Source organism: Cucumis sativus, chromosome 5 (genome assembly GCF_000004075.3).
Source record: "Cucumis sativus cultivar 9930 chromosome 5, Cucumber_9930_V3, whole genome shotgun sequence".
In the NCBI taxonomy this organism is placed as follows: Eukaryota; Viridiplantae; Streptophyta; class Magnoliopsida; order Cucurbitales; family Cucurbitaceae; genus Cucumis; species Cucumis sativus.
The window spans coordinates 13561444-13571422 of NC_026659.2; the positions used below are offsets into that span (position 1 = coordinate 13561444).

The following is a 9979-nucleotide window of genomic DNA, read 5'->3' on the forward strand; positions in this document are numbered from 1 at the left end:
CTTCTTTTACCTGCCTCAGCTAAACTCATGACACTCCAAGCCACAGAATCCTTCTGCAAGAACTCCCTCAAGACATCGCGCATAGGGCCATCAATCTTGCTTGCTTAGAGATGTGCTAACATGCACAAAGCAGCGTGGTCGCCTCTTCGACTAAGCGCATCAGCGGCCTGATTGCTCACCCCCTTCTTGTGTTCAAACTCAAAATCAAACTCAGCTAGGAATTCCTGCCATCTAGCTTGTTTTGAAGTCAACTTCGGTTGCGTAAAGAAGTGACAAGTAGCACTATTGTCCGTCTTCACAACAAAAGTTGACCCCAATAAGTACTGTCTCCAGGCCCTTAAGCAATGTACTACGACAAGCATTTCTTTCTCGGACACGGTGTACCTCCTCTCCGCGGCATTTAGTTTCCGACTCTCATCTGGACCTTTCTTTGGCACTGCGGACTACTTCGGTTAATTACGGATGGTCCTACGGATAAATCCTGCGGACTCCGGACGTAGGATAAATTCTGCGGACTCCTTCCTTCCATATGGATGGTCCTACGGATAAATCCTCCGGACTACTTAGGTTAATTACGGATGGTCCTACGGATAAATCCTCTGGACTACTTCGGTTAATTACGGATGGTCCTACTTCCATATGGATAGTCCTACTTGTAATGGATAGTCCTCCGGATAAATCCTGCGGATGTAGGACCTTGGTTCTTTCTTTCTTTAATGGATAGTCCTCCGGATAAATCCTGCGGACTGCGGACGTAAGACCCTGGACCTTTCTTTGGCACTCCGAACGGATAAAGAAAGGATAAATAAAGGCGCAAAGAATATTGCGAGAGCGGGAATTACCTTTTCTCTTCAGGTTAGCTAAGAGTTGCCGGAGGCTTGAAGTCGGATAATTACTTTTACTTAAAGGTTTCACAAACCTGCAAAATCTTCTCCAAATTAGTGTTAGCGTTCTGAGTGCCAAGCAGTATATTTAAAATATAGAAAGAAGAAAAATCCATGCAATCTAAGTACACTAAGAACCTACAGCATCGTCACCGCTGCTTGGGAAGGTTAATTCTTCTAACTCTGGTATTATCGTTGAACAAGCAGTTCACATCCGACTGCCCGCGTAGTGGGGGAAGCTCGCTCGCTAACTTTGCACTTCGGCCAAAATGCCGAAAAAAGGCTAAGGCCGAAGGAGGTCTGCTCCTTCGCTCAAGGAAAAATTGCCCGATTGGATATATATCTCGGAGCAGAGAGAGGAAAGGATCACGGAAGCCTTAGTCTCAGTACGAAAGGGGCAAAAAGCTGGAAAAAGCATACTGGCTTCACCTTGCCCTAGGATGGGGTCCGTCGGATCTTTTAAGACATAGGCTTAATGCTGAGACGCACGGGGATATCCAGTAAAGGATGGATATTCAAGACAAGGACGAAGGCTCTCCGTCACGCAAGATGATTATAAGTCTTAGGAGTGAACTTCCGCTTTACCCCTTCTCGGTTTACCCTTCTTTTAGGATAGAAAAAGCCACTGCCTGTGTGACCACTACAAGCGGACGTGACGAGCGACGCAGGGCCACCCACGACCGCTAGCAATACGAGGTAAAGCGGCCAGAAAGCATACCATAGGATGCGTCTTGAGGGCATTCACATAAACATTCTTCGAATTATTCACATTCGACGGGATGTTCTTAGCCTTGTCTCCAGGTGAATAATTGAATCGGCACCGGCGCGATCGGACCTATTGCAGCCTTCGGTTGACTGGTGGCATTCGATGGTATGCTTTGAGGCCTTCCCAACCCGCTCCGTGTAAAAGAGGTAGAAGGAGGCTCAAAGAATTATCGAAGAGCGAGACGAAAGAAAATAGCGACTTCCAGTCGGTGATGGGATATCTCAATGTTATCGTAGATTCAAAGGCGCAAAGAATATTGCATTGAGGCTCGACTGAAAGGAGAGGCGAATTTGAGAAGAAAGAACTATATCGGATAAATACTCAACTGCCTCAGACGTCACTGGGACAAGAGCCGGAGATTCTGAAACCTCTCGCAGCTTCTTTGCTTCCTCTGGTCTCGATATTTGAACCGCCTCAATAAACAACAAATAAGGGTCCAAAAAATCAAGGTCATCTGAAACCCTTTTTTTGATGCGCCTCAGTCCTATCCATTAGAACGCCGGCCCTCACCCTTTTTCTTCTTAGTGCGCACTTGAGCTTTAGTCTTCCGAGTTCTCAAATTCTTTGACCCTCTGTCTCAGTATTCGGCAGAGATGTTGATGTTAACAAGAAATGCAGGCTGAATGCTGTATGGAAGGATGATCATTTTGGCTTCTTGTAGCCATTGATGCTGTCTAATACTCGGAGAGACATTGTTAGTAATGTGACTTTGGACAAGGTTACTGAAGATAGAACTATCTGGCCTCAGGTCAGTTTTCAGTTGCTAAGGCAGTGAAGCTCTTTCATCTTCCTGGTAATACTGTCCCTTGGTTCAAGCTTCTTTGGGGTAAGAAGCACATCCCTAGTCATGCTTTTCTTTCCTGGATGGCTATGAATAAGAGTCTGAGAGTCAAAATGGCTATGAATAAGAGTCTGAGAGTCAAAGCTAAACTGTACAATCTTTAAGTGCTTCCGTCTGATTTTGAGGTTTGGAAGCAAAGAAGCAGAGCGGAGTTTGATTCCTTATATCAGGAAAAGATATAGGAAGACTCCCAAGAAGAAGAAAGCCTAGGAGAAAGCAAAGAAAGAGTAAGGATCAGAAAGCTCCTAACCCCTATTTATTTATGGATGTGAATTGAGCGAAGGCGCAAAGAATATTGCGAAGGTTCAAAGAATATTGACTTGATAAACCTCTATTTAGCTTCTTATATCTGAAGACGATAAAGTCAGATAATCAGCCTTCGGCTGGGTCGGATCGTCCATACCTAGTTGAGTATCTTTGTCCGTCATAACGAAGTCACTCTTTGAAAAGGGTCGGGCTTTGTTGGAGTTGACTCGGTGAGTACACTTTCATCTTGACGAGAAGAAGCGCGAACAACAACTATATTATTCAGCCAGAGACCTGATTTACCCGATGAGTGGAACGGCTCGACAAAAGTCTTAGGACTCGCGGACAGACGCGCCTCCTTCCTGCTAGAACTCATAGGTCTACGCGGGTTTTTTAGGTAGCGAGAATAGTGGTCCCAAACGGAATAGAAGTACTTTTGATTCACTGAATCGGAATCTTTGAAAGAATAAAGGGGGACGGAGGATCAATGAAATTTGATGATGATGAGTAAGCTCTCGGTTTTCTTGCTCCTCTTTCTCCTCTTTCTTCCATATGGATAGTCCTACTTCTAATGGTTATCTTTAGTTTTACTATTGTTCTTTTTTTAATGTTTTCTTAGTTTTTAATAAGTGTGACAAAATATGAATTAATTTTTTTCTTTGAACAAATGTGGAATTTATTTTCTTTTAATGTAGTTGTGTCCCCAATAAATTTATTTTCGCGATTTAACAATCCATCATGTTCTTTTTCATTTTTCTGTTGTATTTTCTTTGGTTCTTTGTTGTGGTATGTCTATTTTTGAGACATTCTTAATTTAGTTTTATTTCTTTTAGCTTCCTGCATCATTTTGTATTATGGATTGTTATGAAATTTTGAGATTATGCTTTATTTTGTTTTTTTGGTCCTTTGGTGTGATGTCTTTTGATTATTTCTTTTGAGTGAACAGTTCATGTAAGATTTTCTGCATGAGAATAAATTGATTATTTAATTTGGCATCCTAAGTTTGCTCTGGGTTCTGTTGGTGGCATTCATCAATATGTTAATCTATTAGGGAATGTATGGTTATAACAAAGTAAGAAGAATGGAAGTTCTGGGGGAGTATTTGTGACAAGAGGGCAAGGATGCTTCTGCATCAATTTAGTGTTAGTCAATCATGTCTATGCTTTGGCCCTTCTCATTCCACTTTCCACTACTACAAAAATGTATCTGCAATTGATCATGTAAAAGTGTTTCAATTTTCTGTCTTAGGTTCATCTCAGTTAGTTAGTCTTAAGAGTAAGGGAGATAATTCATTTTTCTTGTTTCAGCTAGATATTACCCTCCATGTCCTGATTTTTAATTTGGCTTCCTAAGTGTGCTCTAGGTTCTGTTGGTAGCATTCGTCAGTATGTTAATCTACAGGTGAATCTATAGTTATAACATAGTAAGAAGAATGGAAGTTCTTGGGGAGTTTGTGTGACAAGAGGGCAAGGATGCTTCTGCATTAATTTAGTATCAGTGTCAACCATGTTTATGCTTTGGCCATTCTCATTTCCACTTTCCACTACTCCAAAAATGTATTATCTGCAATTGATCAGGTAAAAGTGTTTCAATTTTCTGTCTTTGGTTCATCTCAGTTAGTTAGTCTTAAGAGTAAGGGAGATAATTCGTTTTTCTTGTTTCAGCTAGATATTACTCTCCATGTCTTGATTTTTAGTTTTTTAGGGGTGCTTGGTTGGTTTGAATGCAGGAAACTTTTGCTGGTAAACGATTCAAACAGCTTTCCATGTCAGGTTTTTCTATTATTTTTCTTTAATATTTTGGAACATGTGTAATTTCTGTATATATTTTCTTGCCGTTTTCCTTTTTCATCATTTATTTTGATTTTGGAGAGGGTCTCTTGGTAACTTGACTTTTCTTTTAGTTTTGACTTGGGAACATGTGCATTGTGGATTGTTATGAAATTTTGAGTTTCTGCTTTCTTTTGAGTTTTGGTGATGCCTTTTTACGAGACATTTTTAATTTAGGTTAATTTTTTAGGTTGCTTGCATTTATGGATTGTTCTGAAATTTTGACTTTCTGCTTTTGTTTTTTATGTCATTTGTTGTGTGATATTCTCTTTATAAGATAGAGATATTTTTAATTTAGGTTTACTATTTTTTAGCCTGCTTGCATTTGGTATCATATATGAATTGTTCTGAATTTTGAGTTTCTTCTTTTTCAGTCATTTGTTGTGCGATAACTTTTTATAAGACAGACATTAAGATTTATTATTTTTGGACTTGTTTGTATTTTGTATCACGGATTGTGGTTTTTTAAATTCAGAGGAGGAACTAGAAATTGTTCTTGTGATATGTTAAAATCTAGTTTACTGCAAAGAATGAATTCTAAAACAGAGGGTATGAATGTCGTCAATAATTTTTCTCCATTTCTGCGTTGAGTAATGTTTAGCTGATATGTTTGTGTATTCTTTACATTAGTGCAGCACCACATGCTAATTTAGGTGTGAAATGCTAATTTAGATGTGAAACAATTCCAAAGATGACGAGAAATCAAAGATTGTCGTAGTAAAAAACCTCACCAGTTTTTCAGTTTTTCTTTTCTTTTTCTTTAATAGTTTGAGTTTTTCCTTTCAGGTTTTTCTTTTCTTTTTCTTTAATGGTTTGGAATTTTGCTGGTGTGATTTCTGCTTTTCTCTTATCATTTATTTTTGATTTTGGAGAGCAACTTTGGTAATGTTAAGGTGATTTAAGAAAAGTTGGTTGTCCAAGAATCAATTTTTTTATATTACCTTAAATCTTCCTAAGACATGTTGGGTCTTTCTTTGGCCTTTGTTAGTGTCTTCTATTAAGTCTGTTAGTTTCACTTTAGTTGGGTCTTTTTTTAATTTTATTTTAGCTTTTAAATTCCAAATCCTACTCATTTGGTCATGACGATTGAATAATCATTGTTAAATTTATTTCTTGTTGGGAGTGTAGATTTTATTTTCTTTTTGGCCTTTGTTATTTGCATCTATACAGGGGTTCGAAAAATTCAAACCCTTCCCTCTTTTATTCGACATTCTTTTAGTTTTATTAGTACTATTGGATTGTTAAAAATAATTGTGTTACTATTTCTTACATTCCATAAAGAACCCTTTCTGATGGATTATTTCTTATTGAACTGTTTTAAAATTTTGAGTTTCTTCTTTTTCTTTTTTGGGTCCATTGTTGGGGGATGATACATCTTTAATTTAGATTTATTATCGTTAGCTTGTTTTGCATTTTGTATTATGTTTTTTGAAATTTTGAGTTTCTTCTTTTTCTTTCTTTGGTCATGTGTTGTGCGATGTTATTTGCATTAGGGGTGTTTGGTTGGTTGTTTTTTTAGGGGTGTTTTGGTTAGTTAGGCTTAAGAAGCAAGGGCTAGTGAAAGAGAAGCATTTGATTGTACTACAAGTAATAAGCTTCTCCTCAATCATTCAACCATTTTTTTAGTAAAGAAAGAGGCTTCTCCTCTGGCAACCAAAGTCCGTCCCTCGTTAACAGGTAAGTCTACCCCATTACTTTTTATGTCCTTTTAATTAAGATATTTGGGTCAATATATATCAAAATAAATAAGATCCATCTTTGGTAATTTTTAAAAAAATTAAATCTATAAATACTCATTTCATCTCTAAAATTATGTGATTTGTACTTTCTAAAATTCCCTCGATGGTACTAATACACTCTTATATTTGTATTGTAATTATCATGTCCTTTTTCTATGGTTTTTTAAAGTTAATTTAGATCCTTATTCGCTCTAGGTATAAGTTGAATGGAAGAGTTTTTTAGCCTTGATAGATCTTGAGTACCTGAATCGCCGATGAAACAGAGGTTATTTTCTCGGAAATTCCACGAATTGTTCAGGTTTGGATTCTGTAATTCTGTTGTTCTTTTTTGATTTTGGAGAGTGTCCTGGGTAATTTTGAGGATTATTATTTTTTTGTTTTTTTGGCTTGCATTTAATCACGCGCGTTGGGGAATAGACAGGCTTCGGAGAATGAATCACCTTTTTAAGGTTTCGCTGGGGAGCGAATTGGCCATAAGGCATCCCTTTCTGTTCAGTCTCTCTCTTGCCTTTTTCATACTATATGGTTGTTGATCTGGGGTTATTAAATGATTGTTGCTTTTATTTTCATAAGAAGTGATTTTATATTTTTGTTTCTCTCTGTGCAACTTTAATATGAGGTTATTAAGGAAGGAGATAAAGGAGGAAGAAGGGACGGAGAAAAGGAAGAAATGACTGGATTGTTGGGATGGGTATGAAGATGCAGTAGAGCCACCACCTAGGGGCTGTAAGGTCTAATGGGCAAATTGAAAGTAAAAAAGAGTGCACATCCATTCAAGCTAAGAGAGCTTGGGTTCCTAAATTACTATTGCTCTGGGTTCTGTTGGTGGCATTGATTGGTATTGTTAATCTACAAGGGAATTGATGGTGTTAACAAAGTTAGAAGAAAGGAAGTTTTGGGCGTATGTGTGACCAGAGGACAAAGATGCTTCTGCATCAATTTACTGTCAGTGTTAAACTATGTCCATGCTTTGGTTATTTTATTTTCTACTTTCCACTCCTCTCGAAATGTATCAGCAATTGTTCATGTAAATGTGTTTCGATTTCCGTCTTTGATACTTCTCAGTTAGTTAGGCTTAAAAGTATGAGAGATAATTCATTTCTCGTCTCATATAGAAATTATCTTGATGTCTTGATTTTTAGGGTTTTTTCAGCGGTTTTTGTTTTTGTTTTTTTTTTTTTTGTTGGATTTTGGCTAGTTAGGCTTAGAGGTGTAAGGACTTGTGAAAGAGAAGCATTTGATTGACCAACGAGTAATTCTCCTCAGGCATCCCACCACTTTTCTATTAAAGAAATACAGGTACGTCTACGCTATTACTTTTCATGTCCTTTTACCTAAGATATTTATATAAATATATATAAAAATAAATAAGATCCATCTTTGGTAATTTTTTAAAAATCAAATATGTGAATATTCATTTCATCTCTAAAATTTTGCGTTTTGTTACTTTTTAAAATCCCCTCCATGTTACTATTACACTCTTATATTTGTGTTGTAATTATGATGTCCTTTTTCTTTGGTCTTTTAAAGTTAACTTAAATCCTTATTTGCTCTTGGTTTATGTTGAAGAAATGGAAGAGTTTTTTAGCCTTAATAGATCTGGAGTACCTTAATCGCTCTTGCATTTTGTGATTCTGTTGTTCTTTTTCTATTTTGAAGAGTGTCCTTAGTAATTTTTAGGATTTTTATTTTATAGTTTTTGTCGCTTGCATTTAAACACAGACTTGGTTGTTGAACTGGGGTTCTTGAATAATTGTTGGTTTTGTTTTCTGAAGAAGTGATCTTATATTTGTGTATCTCTATGTGCAACTTTAATATGGGGTTATTAAGGATGGAGATAAAGGAGGAAGAATGGAGAGAGAAAAGGCAGAAATGGACTTAATTGTTGGGATGAGTATGACCCCATGTCTAGTAGTTCCCAAGTATGATATAGGAAGGCAGAGAGTCAAGGCCTTGTCTGACTCTAATAGAAGTAAGTAGCTAACGCAACGCAATATTCTTTGCACCTTCAGTCTGTGAATCTGAGGAGCAAGAGTTTGGCTAGGGGAGCTAGTCCCGTAACTGCAGGCGCAGTTCTAGTTCTTTACAAGACAGATGGTAATTGTAGCTAACAAGTGTGCCCTGAGTGGAATCCTACCACTATTTCTACTATATTGGCAGGACGGGTGCCAAGTTATTAGGAGCTAGGCAGCTAAGCCAGTAGTAGTTCAGTTCAGGCGCTGTTCCCAAATCTAGTTGACTACGTTGTAGCGTAGCGGTACGGGACAGGAAAAGAATTGATAGCGATACACTGAACACAAAGGAATTTGATAGACATATGTTGAAAGTTCGACAAGTAGCACTGAATCTACTATCAGTAGTGATTTATAGAAGTTGACTCGCTTAAACGAAGAGAGTGAACAAAGCATAGCGGAGTGAAGAGAGAAATGGTTTCATTTGATAGCTCTCTCGATGTCCTTGTTATCTTTCCTAGGTAGATTGTGACTTATTCATTCTTTCTCGCTGACTCTAGTTTCCCCGACGTGGATCCTTTCTCGGTTAGGGCCTCCCCTATCCGTATTCATTGATCGCTCTCTTTGCCGCGAATCTCGTCATGGTGGTCCTTCGCCTTGCAATATTCTTTGTTCCTCCTTCCTAGGCTTGATTGGTACATCAAGCATATCGACATCTTGCTTCTTCGGTTTGGTACACATATCTATCAATGAATAGAAAGTAATAGAATTCATTCCTGCGTACTCGCATATTGAATTGTGCCTTCGGACCATCAAAGAAAGGTCCAGGGTCCAGAGTCCGCAGGATTTATTCGGAGTCCGGAGGATTTATCCGTAGGACCATCCATATAGAGGGAAGTAGTTCAGAGGATTTATTCGTAGGACCATCCGTAATTAACAGAAGTAGGACTATCCATTATCCTCCGTCCGGAGTTCGCATGATTCTTACCCGTAGGACTATCCATATGGAAGTAGGACTATCCGTAATTAACCGAAGTTTGCACCTCTTGATTATGAATCATATATATTGATTTTGACCGGAGCAAAGATCATTGCCCACAGAGCGACGCAAAGAATATTGCGACCTGTGGATTCATTGAGGCGGTGAAGAATTGCCATTTTATGAGCTTGTAAGACCCCTCCGGAGGAGAAGGATAGGGGAGCAAGGTTCAAAGTGGTTTTCAAAGTCAGGGCTATCCCTTACTATTGAGGGCTTTGACCACCTAGACACTCGCCTACTCAGTCGCAAGGATCAAAGAATTTGATTGACAAAGAATATTGCGATTTTACCGAGTCCTTCGTCTCGCAATATTCTTTGCGCCTTCGGTGAGTCAGGTGTTAATATGGATAAGTCCCTTGGACTGATAGCGTCCAAAATAGGCGAGGGCGGACGGGCTATAAGTAGGCCGTTTGCTATTGCTATAAGGGCTGCTTGCCTTTATACAGCTTGGCTTCGCTATCGCTCATGACTTGTATTGTGGTCGGCCTAAAAAGTAGTCTTCCTACCATAAAAAAATGCCTATTATCTGGTTCGTTAAGCTTCGCCAAAAGCAAGACGAGGGCGCTTTGCTTCGTAGACAAGGCTCGTCTAGTACTTGACTTACGAGTTCGTGTAGGATTTCCCCTCTCTCTCTAAAGGGGCTTTTATGCACGGAACTCCTTGTCTACTAAAGAAGCGTTCGA

At 38.5% G+C, this 9979-nt stretch overlaps 1 long non-coding RNA gene across 1 annotated transcript; it reads left to right on the forward strand.

Annotated features, from left to right (window-relative positions):
- Positions 1-5799: 5799 nt before the first annotated feature.
- On the forward strand, positions 5800-7440 carry LOC116403887. The gene is made up of 2 exons (XR_004216812.1): positions 5800-6243; positions 6501-7440. It is a non-coding gene; the product is annotated as an uncharacterized LOC116403887 (long non-coding RNA).
- The last annotated feature ends 2539 nt before the right edge of the window (positions 7441-9979 follow it).